The 15,274-nt window shown below is 42.2% G+C and overlaps 3 non-coding genes across 3 annotated transcripts; all 3 read right to left on the minus strand.

Annotated features, from left to right (window-relative positions):
* Positions 1-4,234: 4,234 nt before the first annotated feature.
* On the minus strand, positions 4,235-4,307 carry TRNAR-UCG (transfer RNA arginine (anticodon UCG)). The gene has a single exon. It is a non-coding gene; the product is annotated as a tRNA-Arg (tRNA).
* Positions 4,308-9,709: 5,402 nt separating this feature from the next.
* On the minus strand, positions 9,710-9,782 carry TRNAQ-UUG (transfer RNA glutamine (anticodon UUG)). The gene has a single exon. It is a non-coding gene; the product is annotated as a tRNA-Gln (tRNA).
* Positions 9,783-11,534: 1,752 nt separating this feature from the next.
* On the minus strand, positions 11,535-11,607 carry TRNAR-UCG (transfer RNA arginine (anticodon UCG)). Its single transcript has one exon. It is a non-coding gene; the product is annotated as a tRNA-Arg (tRNA).
* Between the last annotated feature and the right edge of the window lie 3,667 nt (positions 11,608-15,274).

Here is a 15,274-nt window from a genome sequence, read left to right on the forward strand (position 1 = left end):
GGCTTCCAGCTCTCTTTCCCTGATGGATGGGTTCTCTCCTCCTGAAAGGACCCTCTTCCTACCACTAGCTTTGGGTCTGCCCCTAGTGACTGTATCCAGTGAGGACCGTTCCTCCTCTTCCTCACTTGGGGTCTGATGCCTTCCCTCCCCTGAGTGGTTAGAGTTAGCATCTTCCTCTTTTTCTTCCCCCTCTGGAGCTTCCTCTGTCTCTACCTCTTGGGCCTCAGCCCATGCTGTCAGGGATTTAATCAGGATTTGCTTTCTGAGATCAGGGGTTGAAGGCAACCCCCTCTCAATACACAACCCGCTAAGCTGGACTACTGTCAGTGTGGGTAGGCTAGCCAGATCAAGCTCCATGGTTCCCTAGTTTTGTGTCAACAAAAACTTTTTGCAAAAATTGGTAACAAGAATTTAGAAAAATTACAAAAATTCAATAATTGAAATTAATCCAAAAAAATTAAAATTAAAAATTAAAAACAATTTTTGCACTAGGACAATTTAAAGGATTTTTAATTTGTTTTATCTAAAACTGTAACGTGATATTGAACACAAGTACAGGATCCCGTCGCTGCTTCCAATTATGTTGGAAAATGGGTTATTGGTAGGGCAGGTAGGTACCTACACCTAGCAACAAGCCACAAACCTCCACAAAAGTACAGTTAGGTCTCAGTAAATTAATCCCAGCTCTACCCTTGGTAGCTTGGCATCGAGCGTCAAGGCTTAACTTAGGAGACAAAGTGTAAAGCATTCAAATATCACACAACAGTAATTAAATAAAACACAGGAAACAGTTTAAAAATCCAAAACCAATTTATAAAAATAGCTTATATTTTTATCTTTAAAATGACACAAAAACTATTAAAATCGGTTCAGGGGAACCGGAGATATGAATTTTTAAAGTATTATTATTTTCTAGCGCATAGAAACAAAAAGCGCCAATCGGGTCATCTGGTTGCACCAGGACCGGGACAAAGTCAAACTTTCAGGCCGACCGCGGGAAGCCTCGGTTAAAAAGTTACCTTCTGACTTAGTCTTTATTTTGAAGTTTTTCTTCACCGGGACGAACCTGCCAGTTGGATCCGACCTCCTGGAGCCCTTGTCCGGATACGCGAAGTCGGTTTCCTCGGTGGTGATTTTTACCTTCGGACTTAGTCGTTTTTTCGAGATGAAAATCCTTCGACCAGGGTAAACCTGGATCTTGATCCGACGTCCGTGGAGCCCTTCTCGGATACGATGGCTGGAAGGTCCCGGTCAACTTTTTACGTTCGGACTTAGTCTCTTTTTTGGATGTTTTTCTTTACCGGGACGAACCACGAAGTCAGGCCGGGTCGCGGTTGAGGCAAGCCGGCTAGAATTTCCGCGTCGGGTCGGTCACTTTATGGAGCTTTTTTCCAAAAATTCTCCAATCTTTTCCAAACTTCTGGGGCTTCACCCAGATGTTCTTTTAAGGTTCTTTTGGGGTCCACAGCTCACCCCAAGGGTCCAGAAGTTCTGTGATGGTCCTTGGGAAGTGCGGACTTCAACTCCCAGAATGCACCTGGCGCAAACTCCTTTTTGGCCACTGGACAGTGGTCAGCTGGTCACTTTTTCAGGAGTTGGTGCAGGGGACTCTGGTTAGCAATTTTTCACCTGTAGCAAACAGGGAGTCCCTCCTTGAACCAGTGGAAGCCAGGCAAAGTCCTTCTTGTGGTGAAGCCCAAGTGTGCAGCTGGTGCAGTCTTTCTGAGTGCAGGGTCCAGGTGCAGGCCAGGGGTCCAGCAGGGCAGTCCTTCTTCTCCTTGTAGTTCTTTCTTCTTGAAATTTGGTGGGGATCTGAAGCGTGGGTGCAGGTCTGCCAGTTTTATCCTTGCTCCTGGGTGAAAAGCAGGGGGGCCCTGGTCCTCCAATCAGGGACAGGGTCGTCCCCCTGTGATGACCACTTCCTGGGAAGTGTGGCAAAAATCCATCCCAGAAGGCAACAGTCTCTAAAAATCCAAAATGGATGAATCTGATTTTTAGAGGAGAGATCTGGCTGAGCCCACCCACTGGTGTGGCTAAAAATCATAAACACACCCCTCTCCTGCCCTCTCCTAATCTAATCAAGGGGGCACCTAGCTGTCTGGGGTTGCAGGATGTGGGGGTGTTGCTGGGTGCTCCAGATGTCCTTCTCTGCCTTTGAAGACCAGTTTGGCAGCCCTCCCCCTTCCTGCTTCACCATCTGCTGAGGGGAGATTCTCTCCCCCAAGCACATTCCTTTGTGTGAAGTCAGGCCACTTCACACCTCATTAAAGTAGCCTGGCAGAAGCTGCTGCAGGCTGGCCAATCAGAGCACAGCAGCAAAAACAATGCAGAGCAGAAATTGGCAACTTTTTAGGTAAAGTCTAAACTTTTTACCTGCACTAGTTATATTAAATCCAACAACTGGAAGTTGTGGGATTTATTATAACAATCAATTTGATACCAAATTCTTGGTATGTAACACTTAAGGAGACTTTAAAATTTTAAATAAAGTCTGCCCATTCTAGCCTATGAAGGCCATTTACTTCAATGAGGGAAAAACGAATTTGGCTGTTTTTACCTCACCAGGGCTTATAAATCTATTTTTATAAAGTCCCTGCTTATAGTTACATGGCACCCAGCCCTAGGGGCACATAGGGCACACCTTAGGGGTGACTTATATGTAAAAATAAGGTAGTTTAAGACTTTGGAAGTACCTTCAATTCCAAAGTCGAATTTGCATATATTTTTAATTTAAAAGCAGCCAGCAAGGCAGGATTGCTTTTAAAATGACACTGGGCACCTCAGCAATACACCTAGGTGTGCACCACCTATGCTGTGGTCCCTAAACCTACATGCCCTACCATATACTAGGGACTTATAGGTAGGTTTACTTAGCCAATTATAATTAGCCTAATTTGCATATCCATTTTACACAGAGCACAGGCCCTGGGACTGGTTAGCAGTACCCAGGGCACCATCAGAGTCAGGAAAACACCAGCATAAAGTGGAAAATGGGGGCAAAAAGTTATGGGGCCTCTGCAATCAGCCCCAGTTTCTCACACTATCACCCTGGCAAGCTGCTACGAGGAAGAGTAAACAATATGATTAGGTTTCAGCAAAAATGTATTAGTTCTGGGTGTGCACCTCAGATAGACTTAAACTTACACACCCTGGTCTGTGAGAGTAGTTCCCTATCCATTGCGGCATTGAGGGTAAATCTGCAAGACAGAGTTCCAAAATCATCCTTTCATCTCAGTTCATGGCCACATACAGTATTTCTGCAGTCATTCGTTTCACTTTTCTGTCTTTAATTAAACTGACCATTTTAAACCTCCGGCACCCACCACTTCAATCTTACCGTTTTTGTGCTATCATAGGCTCTTGGAACTTTTGGCAAGTGGACAGAAGCAGTCAGAGAACCACATCACAATACATACTCCTTTGCCTGATACCTTTCACAACAAACTGCTCTTGGAAAAAGACGTTAACCCGTCCTTGCTCTCAGACAGACAAAGAAAGCCTATCACCACCTCTACGAACATATTTCAATCAAACCAATATATATCATTCAACAATTATGCCTCTGTATCAATATAACTACAACTCGAGACAGAAAGGAATTTAAAAAACAATCTGCCCATTTGAATAACCAGCAGAGTTTTAAGGACGTACAAATTGGAATGTGACAATTTCAGAGTTCCTCATTCATAAGAAGTCTGTGAGATAGTATCTCAGAAAGATCTCAAGTTTATAGCAAAAATGGTTGTAAGGGTGATTTTTACCACACAATGGCAACTAGGTGACTCAATCTGCAAGAGACCAGTCCTTGACAGATTACACAACTGGGGCAACAGCAAAGGCAGCAATTGTGTCAATCCTTTATGATTCTTCTCTAGTACTATACTTTTTCTGAGGGACAATTTGCATTATTCCTGGAGAAAATCATAGAGCTTCTACCCATGCATAGTTTCTGCTTTCTGCACGCACACACTCCCTGCACTGAATCTACCCACAGTTCTGTTCAGAATGATTGTGCCATGTCTTATTGTTGTATACGTATTGCATATCCAAGGCATTTATGAAGAGGTACTTTGGTATGGCAGAAAGACAGAAAAGTAGCAATGCTGAAGGAATAACGTGACTGATTGTGCAGTTTGTATTGGGCTTTCTTAATGAGTGAGAGTGAAAGGAGTATTGTAAGAGTGTGCCTCCAGTTTGTATGTAAAGATAAGTTGGGTGCTGTGAGAAAAAGACTCAACCACGAAGGGACTCGAACCCTCAATCTTCTGATCCGAAGTCAGACGCCTTATCCATTAGGCCACATGGTCACTGACTGCTGTATGCTTGGGTGTTTAGGGTTAGGTGGTATGAATGGATGTGGAACATATCAATTACAGGTGCGCAGGACAGGATCCCATACCGTTCTTCATCTTCTTTCCATCAAAGGAGTTTTTTCAAACAATATCTAGATAATTTCCAAAGTTTCATATCTTATGATGTGCTTTTTTGCCGTTAATCCTCCTTTCTTCTTTTATTGAATACTCTGTTTTATGCTGCAATGGTATTTTTGGATTATTTGAAAAGAGAATGAAACTGCTTTGGCAGCAGTTCAGACTTCCCTTTTCTTGACTTGCTAATTTGCTCCCTGAATTAGCTTATACAAGTGACATGAACAGGGCCTTGACCTAAGCACGTACCTGAAAGCCTATCACCACCTCTAGAAATAAAATTCACAGCAGCTCAAAACATTCATTTTGAAAGAGAATATTTCAAGTGAGTCCAAGTTTAATTTCATTAAAGAAAGCTGTATAAAATGACACGCTGCACATTTGGGTAACCAGCATGACACTTTTCAGTGAAGAAGTGGAATGGTTCTGTTGCAATATACTATCACCCTGGCAAGCTGCTACGAGGAAGAGTAAACACTATGATTAGGTTTCAGCAAAAATGTATTAGTTCAGGGTGTGCACCTCAGATAGACTTAAACTTACACACCCTGGTCTGTGAGAGTAGTGCCCTATCCATTGCGGCATTGAGGGTAATCTGCAAGACAGAGTTCCAAAATCATCCTTTCATCTCAGTTCATGGCCACATACAGTATTTCTGCAGTCATTCGTTTCACTTTTCTGTCTTTAATTAAACTGACCATTTTAAACCTCCGGCACCCACCACTTCAATCTTACCGTTTTTGTGCCATCATAGGGCCTTGGAACTTTTGGCAAGTGGACAGAAGCAGTCAGAGAACCACATCACAATACATACTCCTTTGCCTGATACCTTTCACAACAAACTGCTCTTGAAAAAAGACTTTAACCGGTCCTTGCTCTCAGACAGACACAGAAAGCCTATCACCACCTCTACGAACATATTTCAATCAAACCAATATATATAATTCAACAATTATGCCTCTGTATCAATATAACTACAACTCGAGACAGAAAGGAATTTAAAAAACAATCTGCCCATTTGAATAACCAGCATAGTTTTAAGGACGTGCAAATTGGAATGTGACAATTTCAGAGTTCCTCATTCATAAGAAGTCTGTGAGATAGTATCTCAGAAAGATCTCAAGTTTATAGCAAAAATGGTTGTAAGGGTGATTTTTACCACACAATTGCAACTAGGTGCCTCGAACTGCAAGAGACCAGTCGTTGACAGATTACACAACTGGGGCAACAGCAAAGGCAGCAATTGTGTCAATCCTTTATGATTCTTCTCTAGTACTATACTTTTTCTGAGGGACAATTTGCATTATTCCTGGAGAAAATCATAGAGCTTCTACCCATGCATAGTTTCTGCTTTCTGCACGCACACACTCCCTGCACTGAATCTACCCACAGTTCTGTTCAGAATGATTGTGCCATGTCATATTGTTGTATACGTATTGCATATCTGTGGCATTTATGAAGAGGTACTTTGGTATGGCAGAAAGACAGAAAAGTAGCAATGCTGAAGGCATAACGTGACTGATTGTGCAGTTTGTATTGGGCTTTCTTAATGAGTGAGAGTGAAAGGAGTATTGTAAGAGTATGCCTCCAGTTTGTATGTAAAGATAAGTTGGGTGCTGTGAGAAAAAGACTCAACCATGAAGGGACTCGAATCCTCAATCTGCCGATCAGAAATCAAACACCTTATCCATTAGGCCACATGGTCACTAACTAATATGTTTGGGTGTTTAGGGTTAGGTGGTATGAATGGATGTGGAACATATCAATTACAGGTGCGCAGGACAGGATCCCATACCGTTCTTCATCTTCTTTCCATCAAAGGAGTTTTTTCAAACAATACCTAGATAATTTCCAAAGTTTCATATCTTATGCTGTGCTTTTTTGCCGTTAATCCTCCTTTCTTCTTTTATTGAATACTCTGTTTTATGCTGCAATGGTATTTTTGGATTATTTGAAAAGAGAATGAAACTGCTTTGACAGTAGTTCAGACTTCCCATTTCTTGACTTGCTAATTTGCTTCCTGAATTAGTTTATACAAGTGACATGAACAGGGCCTTGACCTAAGCACGTACCTGAAAGCCTATCACCACCTCTAGAAATAAAATTCACAGCAGCTCAAAACATTCATTTTGAAAGAGAATATTTCAAGTGAGTCCAAGTTTAATTTCAATAAAGAAAGCTGTATAAAATGACACGCTGCACATTTGGGTAACCAGCATGACTCTTTTCAGTGAAGAAGTGGAATGGTTCTGTTGCAATATACTATCACCCTGGGAAGCTGCTACGAGGAAGAGTAAACAATATGATTAGGTTTCAGCAAAAATGTATTAGTTCAGGGTGTGCACCTCAGATAGACTTAAACTTACACACCCTGGTCTGTGAGAGTAGTACCCTATCCATTGCGGCATTGAGGGTAATCTGCAAGACAGAGTTCCAAAATCATCCTTTCATCTCAGTTCATGGCCACATACAGTATTTCTGCAGTCATTCGTTTCACTTTTCTGTCTTTAATTAAACTGACCATTTTAAACCTCCGGCACCCACCACTTCAATCTTAAAGTTTTTGTGCCATCATAGGGCCTTGGAACTTTTGGCAAGTGGACAGAAGCAGTCAGAGAACCACATCACAATGCATACTCCTTTGCCTGATACCTTTCACAACAAACTGCTCTTGGAAAAAGACGTTAACCGGTCCTTGCTCTCAGACAGACACAGAAAGCCTATCACCACCTCTACGAACATATTTCAATCAAACCAATATATATCATTCAACAATTATGCCTCTGTATCAATATAACTACAACTCGAGACAGAAAGGAATTTAAAAAACAATCTGCCCATTTGAATAACCAGCAGAGTTATAAGGACATACAAATTGGAATGTGACAATTTCAGAGTTCCTCATTCATAAGAAGTCTGTGAGATAGTATCTCAGAAAGATCTCAAGTTTATAGCAAAAATGGTTGTAAGGGTGATTTTTACCACACAATTGCAACTAGGTGCCTCAATCTGCAAGAGACCAGTCCTTGACAGATTACACAACTGGGGCAACAGCAAAGGCAGCAATTGTGTCAATCCTTTATGATTCTTCTCTAGTACAATACTTTTTCTGAGGGACAATTTGCATTATTCCTGGAGAAAATCATAGAGCTTCTACCCATGCATAGTTTCTGCTTTCTGCACGCACACACTCCCTGCACTGAATCTACCCACAGTTCTGTTCGGAATGATTGTGCCATGTCATATTGTTGTATACGTATTGCATATCCGTGGCATTTATGAAGAGGTACTTTGGTATGGTAGAAAGACAGAAAAGAAGCAATGCTCAAGGCATAACGTGACTGATTGTGCAGTTTGCATTGGGCTTTCTTAATGAGTGAGAGTGAAAGGAGTATTGTAAGAGTGTGTTTCCAGTTTGTATGTAAAGATAAGTTGGGTGCTGTGAGAAAAAGACTCAACCATGAAGGGACTCAAACCCTCAAAGTTGTGATCCGAAGTCAGACGCCTTATCTATTAGGCCACATGGTCACTGACTGCAATATGTTTGGTGTTTAGGGTTAGGTGGTATGAATGGATGTGGAACATATCAATTACAGGTGCGCAGGACAGGATCCCATACCGTTCTTCATCTTCTTTCCATCAAAGGAGTTTTTTCAAACAATACATCTAGATAATTTCCAAAGTGTCATATCTTATGCTGTGCTTTTTTGCCGTTAATCCTCCTTTCTTCTGTTATTGAATACTCTGTTTTATGCTGCAATGGTATTTTTGGATTATTTGAAAAGAGAATGAAACTGCTTTGACAGTAGTTCAGACTTCCCATTTCTTGACTTGCTAATTTGCTCCCTGAATTAGCTTATACAAGTGACATGAACAGGGCCTTGACCTAAGCACGTACCTGAAAGCCTGTCACCACCTCTAGATATAAAATTCACAGCAGCTCAAAGCATTCATTTTGAAATAGAATATTTCAAGTGAGTCCAAGGTTAATTTCAATAAAGAAAGTTGTATAAAATGACACGCTACACATTTGGGTAACCAGCTTGACTCTTTTCAGTGAAGAAGTGGAATGATTCTGTTGCAATATACTATCACCCTGGCAAGCTGCTACGAGGAAGAGTAAACAATATGATTAGGTTTCAGCAAAAATGTATTAGTTCAGTGTGTGCACCTCAGATAGACTTAAACTTACCCACCCTGGTCTGTGAGAGTAGTGCCCTATCCATTGCGGCATTGAGGGTAATCTGCAAGACAGAGTTCCAAAATCATCCTTTCATCTCAGTTCATGGCCACATACAGTATTTCTGCAGTCATTCGTTTCACTTTTCTGTCTTTAATTAAACTGACCATTTTAAACCTCCGGCACCCACCACTTCAATCTTACTGTTTTTGTGCTATCATAGGGCCTTGGAACTTTTGGCAAGTGGACAGAAGCAGTCAGAGAACCACATCACAATACATACTCCTTTGCCTGATACCTTTCACAACAAACTGCTCTTGGAAAAAGACGTTAACCGGTCCTTGCTCTCAGACAGACACAGAAAGCCTATCACCACCTCTACGAACATATTTCAATCAAACCAATATATATCATTCAACAATTATGCCTCTGTATCAATATAACTACAACTCGAGACAGAAAGGAATTTAACAAACAATCTGCCCATTTGAATAACCAGCAGAGTTTTTAAGGACGTACAAATTGGAATGTGAGAATTTCAGAGTTCCTCATTCATAAGAAGTCTGTGAGATAGTATCTCAGAAAGATCTCAAGTTTATAGCAAAAATGGTTGTAAGGGTGATTTTTACCACACAATTGCAACTAGGTGCCTCAATCTGCAAGAGACCAGTCCTTGACAGATTACACAACTGGGGCATCAGCAAAGGCAGCAATTGTGTCAATCCTTTATGATTCTTCTCTAGTACTATACTTTTTCTGAGGGACAATTTGCATTATTCCTGGAGAAAATCATAGAGCCTCTACCCATGCATAGTTTCTGCTTTCTGCACGCACACACTCCCTGCACTGATTCTACCCACAGTTCTGTTCAGAATGATTGTGCCATGTCATATTGTTGTATACGTATTGCATATCCGTGGCATTTATGAAGAGGTACTTTGGTATGGCAGAAAGACAGAAAAGTAGCAATGCTGAAGGCATAACGTGACTGATTGTGCAGTTTGCATTGGCCTTTCTTAATGAGTGAGAGTGAAAGGAGTATTGTAAGAGTGTATTTCCAGTTTGTATGTAAAGATAAGTTGGGTGCTGTGAGAATAAGACTCAACCATGAAGGGACTCGAACCCACAATCTTCTGATCCAAAGTCAGACGCCTTATCCATTAGGCCACATGGTCACTGACTGCTATATGTTTGGGTGTTTAGGGTTAGGTGGTATGAATGGATGTGGAACATATCAATTACAGGGGCGCAGGACAGGATCCCATACCGTTCTTCATCTTCTTTCCATCGAAGGAGTTTTTTCAAACAATATCTAGATAATTTCCAAAGTTTCATATCTTATGATTTGCTTTTTTGCCGTTAATCCTCCTTTCTTCTTTTATTGAATACTCTGTTTTATGCTGCAATGGTATTTTTGGATTATTTGAAAAGAGAATGAAACTGCTTTGACAGCAGTTCAGACTTCCCATTTCTTGACTTGCTAATTTGCTCCCTGAATTAGCTTATACAAGTGACATGAACAGGGCCTTGACCTAAGCACGTACCTGAAAGCCTGTCACCACCTCTAGAAATAAAATTCACAGCAGCTCAAAACATTCATTTTGAAAGAGAATATTTCAAGTGAGTCGAAGTTTAATTTCAATAAAGAAAGCTGTATAAAATGACACGCTGCACATTTGGGTAACCAGTATGACTCTTTTCAGTGAAGAAGTGGAATGGTTCTGTTGCAATATACTATCACCCTGGCAAGCTGCTACGAGGAAGAGCAAACAATATGATTAGGTTTCAGCAAAAATGTATTAGTTCAGGGTGTGCACCTCAGATAGACTTAAACTTACACACCCTGGTCTGTGAGAGTAGTGCCCTATCCATTGCGGCATTGAGGGTAATCTGCAAGACAGAGTTCCAAAATCATCCTTTCATCTCAGTTCATGGCCACATACAGTATTTCTGCAGTCATTCATTTCACTTTTCTGTCTTTAATTAAACTGACCATTTTAAACCTCCGGCACCCACCACTTCAATCTTACAGTTTTTGTGCCATCATAGGGCCTTGGAACTTTTGGCAAGTGGACAGAAGCAGTCAGAGAACCACATCACAATACATACTCCTTTGCCTGATACCTTTCACAACAAACTGCTCTTGGAAAAAGACGTTAACCGGTCCTTGCTCTCAGACAGACACAGAAAGCCTATCACCACCTCTACGAACATATTTCAATCAAACCAATATATATCATTCAACAATTATGCCTCTGTATCAATATAACTACAACTCGAGACAGAAAGGAATTTAAAAAACAATCTGCCCATTTGAATAACCAGCAGAGTTTTAAGGACGTACAAATTGGAATGTGACAATTTCAGAGTTCCTCATTCATAAGAAGTCTGTGAGATAGTATCTCAGAAAGATCTCAAGTTTATAGCAAAAATGGTTGTAAGGGTGATTTTTACCACACAATTGCAACTAGGTGACTCAATCTGCAAGAGACCAGTCCTTGACAGATTACACAACTGGGGCAACAGCAAAGGCAGCAATTGTGTCAATCCTTTATGATTCTTCTCTAGTACTATACTTTTTCTGAGGGACAATTTGCATTATTCCTGGAGAAAATCATAGAGCTTCTACCCATGCATAGTTTCTGCTTTCTGCACGCACACACTCCCTGCACTGAATCTACCCACAGTTCTGTTCAGAATGATTGTGCCATGTCTTATTGTTGTATACGTATTGCATATCCAAGGCATTTATGAAGAGGTACTTTGGTATGGCAGAAAGACAGAAAAGTAGCAATGCTGAAGGAATAACGTGACTGATTGTGCAGTTTGTATTGGGCTTTCTTAATGAGTGAGAGTGAAAGGAGTATTGTAAGAGTGTGCCTCCAGTTTGTATGTAAAGATAAGTTGGGTGCTGTGAGAAAAAGACTCAACCACGAAGGGACTCGAACCCTCAATCTTCTGATCCGAAGTCAGACGCCTTATCCATTAGGCCACATGGTCACTGACTGCTGTATGCTTGGGTGTTTAGGGTTAGGTGGTATGAATGGATGTGGAACATATCAATTACAGGTGCGCAGGACAGGATCCCATACCGTTCTTCATCTTCTTTCCATCAAAGGAGTTTTTTCAAACAATATCTAGATAATTTCCAAAGTTTCATATCTTATGATGTGCTTTTTTGCCGTTAATCCTCCTTTCTTCTTTTATTGAATACTCTGTTTTATGCTGCAATGGTATTTTTGGATTATTTGAAAAGAGAATGAAACTGCTTTGGCAGCAGTTCAGACTTCCCATTTCTTGACTTGCTAATTTGCTCCCTGAATTAGCTTATACAAGTGACATGAACAGGGCCTTGACCTAAGCACGTACCTGAAAGCCTATCACCACCTCTAGAAATAAAATTCACAGCAGCTCAAAACATTCATTTTGAAAGAGAATATTTCAAGTGAGTCCAAGTTTAATTTCATTAAAGAAAGCTGTATAAAATGACACGCTGCACATTTGGGTAACCAGCATGACTCTTTTCAGTGAAGAAGTGGAATGGTTCTGTTGCAATATACTATCACCCTGGCAAGCTGCTACGAGGAAGAGTAAACAATATGATTAGGTTTCAGCAAAAATGTATTAGTTCAGGGTGTGCACCTCAGATAGACTTAAACTTACACACCCTGGTCTGTGAGAGTAGTGCCCTATCCATTGCGGCATTGAGGGTAATCTGCAAGACAGAGTTCCAAAATCATCCTTTCATCTCAGTTCATGGCCACATACAGTATTTCTGCAGTCATTCATTTCACTTTTCTGTCTTTAATTAAACTGACCATTTTAAACCTCCGGCACCCACCACTTCAATCTTACCGTTTTTGTGCCATCATAGGGCCTTGGAACTTTTGGCAAGTGGACAGAAGCAGTCAGAGAACCACATCTGTTAGACTTTTCATCCTTGGCGTGGTCTCCCTTAACTTTTTGCCTCTGTTCCCCAGGTTGTTGATGTGTGCTGGACTCTGATTTTGCTGTTTTTGTTACTCTGGGCACTTTACCACTGCTAACCAGTGCTAAAGTGCAAGTGCTCCTGTTTAAATTATATGTAAGTGGTTCATCCATGATTGGCATATTTGAATTACTAGTAAGTCCCTAGTAATGTGCACTAGAGGTGCCAGGGCCTGTAAATCAAATGCTACTAGTGGGCCTGCAGCACTGGTTGTGCCACCCACATAAGTAGCTCTGTAATCATGTCTCAGACCTGCCACTGCAGTGTCTGTATGTGTATTCTTACACTGTAAATTCGACTTGGCAAGTGTACCCACTTGCCAGGCCTAAACCTTCCCTTTCCTTACATGTAAGGCACCCCTAAGGTATGCCCTAGGTAGCCCCAAGGGCAGGGTGCAGTGTATGGATAAGGTAGGACATATAGTAATGTGGTTTATATGTCCTGACAGTGAAATACTGCCAATTTCGTTTTCACTGTTGCAAGGTCTGTCTCTCTCATAGGATAATATGGGGGCTACCTTTAAATATGATTAAAGTGTAGATTCCCCTAGAGAAGAGATGGACAGGTGGAGTTTGGGATCCCTGAACTCACAATTTAAAAATGCATCTTTTAGTAAAGTTGATTTTGAGATTGTGAGTTTGGAAATGCCACTTTTAGAAAGTGAGCATTTTCTTGCTTAAACCATTCTGTGACTCTGCCTTGTTTGTGGATTCCCTGTCTGGGTCAGTTGACAGTTGGGTTGTTTTTCACCTCACCCCAGACAGTGACACAAAGGGAGCTGGGGTGTGATCTGCATTCCTGATTAGCCATCTCTGCTAGGAGGGAGGGGTGGAGTGGTCACTCTCATCTGAAAGGACTGTGCCTGCCTCTGACAATGCTGTCTCCAGCCCCCTGGTGTGTGTCTGAGGCCTTGCCTGGGCAAGGCAGGATTTCACAAGAAGGTGTGAGTCCCCTTTGAAGAAAGGTGACTTCAAAGACTAAAATGGGTATAAGAAGGGCACCCAAACTTACAAACTTTAGAAACACTTCTGGAATCAAGGGGAACCTCTGCCTGGAGAAGAGCTGATCGCTGAGGAACAAGTGCTGCCCTGCCTGTGACTGTGCTTTGTGGAGCTTTCCTGCAGTGCTGCTTCTGCCAGAGTAAGAGGGCAAAGACTGGACTTTGTGTGCCTTCCATCTTGAAGAAGAAATCTCCAAGGGCTTGATGTAGAGCTTGCCTCCTGTTATTGAAGTCTCAGGGATAGCAAAGACTTCTTCCTGCCAGCACCTGGAGTCTCTGGAGAGACCCCTACTCTGCTCTGTGGTGCCCTTCCAGTTCCTGGGACCCTGAAAGGAGAGGCTGGCAGCCTAAGGACAAAAATACACGCACCGAGCACCGTGCGGAGAAAAGATCGACGCGAATCCGATCGCGGCTGAGAAAACGACGCGACGCCGACTCCGCAGCTGAGAAACGACGCCGCTGGAAACGCGACCGGAGAATCGACGCCCGGAGCAGGAGAAACGACGCGCAGCATCGCTGACGAAGGCTGAGAGATCGCAACCAGCGCCGCGGGACTTCGGACCGTCGCGTTGCTGGCTTTTTCGATGCGCCTCGCCGAGCCGAGCTGTTTTCGACGCATATACCCGTGCAGGGTTATTTTCGACGCACACCGCCCGTGCGGGGTTATTTTTGCCGCAAACCAGGTACATTTACACGCTAGCAGCGCTAGTGTGTTGTTACAACTACCTAAAGACTCTTTTTATTTTAAACCTTTTAAAAATCATAACTTGACTTGTGTATGTTGGATTTTTGTCGTTTTGGTCTTGTTTTGTCTAGATAAATATTTCCTATTTTTCTAAACTGGTGTTGTGTCATTTTGTAGTGTTTTCATTAAGTTACTGTGTGTGTTGGTACAAATACTTTACGCCCAGCACTCTGAGGTTAAGCCTACTGCTCTGCCAAGCTACCAAGGGGGTAAGCAGGGGTTAGCTGAGGGTGATTCTCTTTTATCCTAACTAGAGTGAGGGTCCTTGCTTGAACAGGGGGTAACCTGACTGTCAACCAAAGACCCCATTTCTAACATTGGTGACCAGCGGTCGGGATTTGGACTTGTATTTGTACTTGACATACAGTAATTAAGTGTACACTACTGTTTTGATCTCAGACCACTACGTGACCACATACTACTAGTGTTGTGATTTTTGTTTTTTACTTGGACTGTTTTTCTCTGCATTCAGTTTCTTTTTTTTCGCTGATCCCGGGATTGACTTCGCTGAAACTTCATTTGAGAACTTGCTTTTCTGTTTTTGGAACTGTGCATATTTTCTTTTTAACCTCTCATCATGTCTCAGTCTGGAGATGCCCTAGCTGAAACTGCTTTTGATTTGGAGAAATTGGAGAGCTACAAGGTGGCTCAGTTGAAGCAGTTTTGTAGGAATGTTGGCTGTCCCATTGAGAGCTCATCCAAGAAGGTTGAGCTGCAAAAGGCGCTGAGGGCCTGGGTGGCAGCCAAAGCAGCTGAGGGGCACACAGATGAGGAGCCAGAGGGGGAAGAGGAGTTGCAAGTCACTCACACTGATGTAGTGGGTGGGCCTGCTATGTCTCAAGGGAGAATCTCTAGGGCAGGTAGCAGTGTATCCTCCAAGGGTCTGACACCTGAAGAGTTGCAGGACAGACAGGCAGAAAGGGAGTACCAATTG

This window comes from Pleurodeles waltl, chromosome 4_1, assembly GCF_031143425.1.
Source record: "Pleurodeles waltl isolate 20211129_DDA chromosome 4_1, aPleWal1.hap1.20221129, whole genome shotgun sequence".
Taxonomy (NCBI): Eukaryota; Metazoa; Chordata; class Amphibia; order Caudata; family Salamandridae; genus Pleurodeles; species Pleurodeles waltl.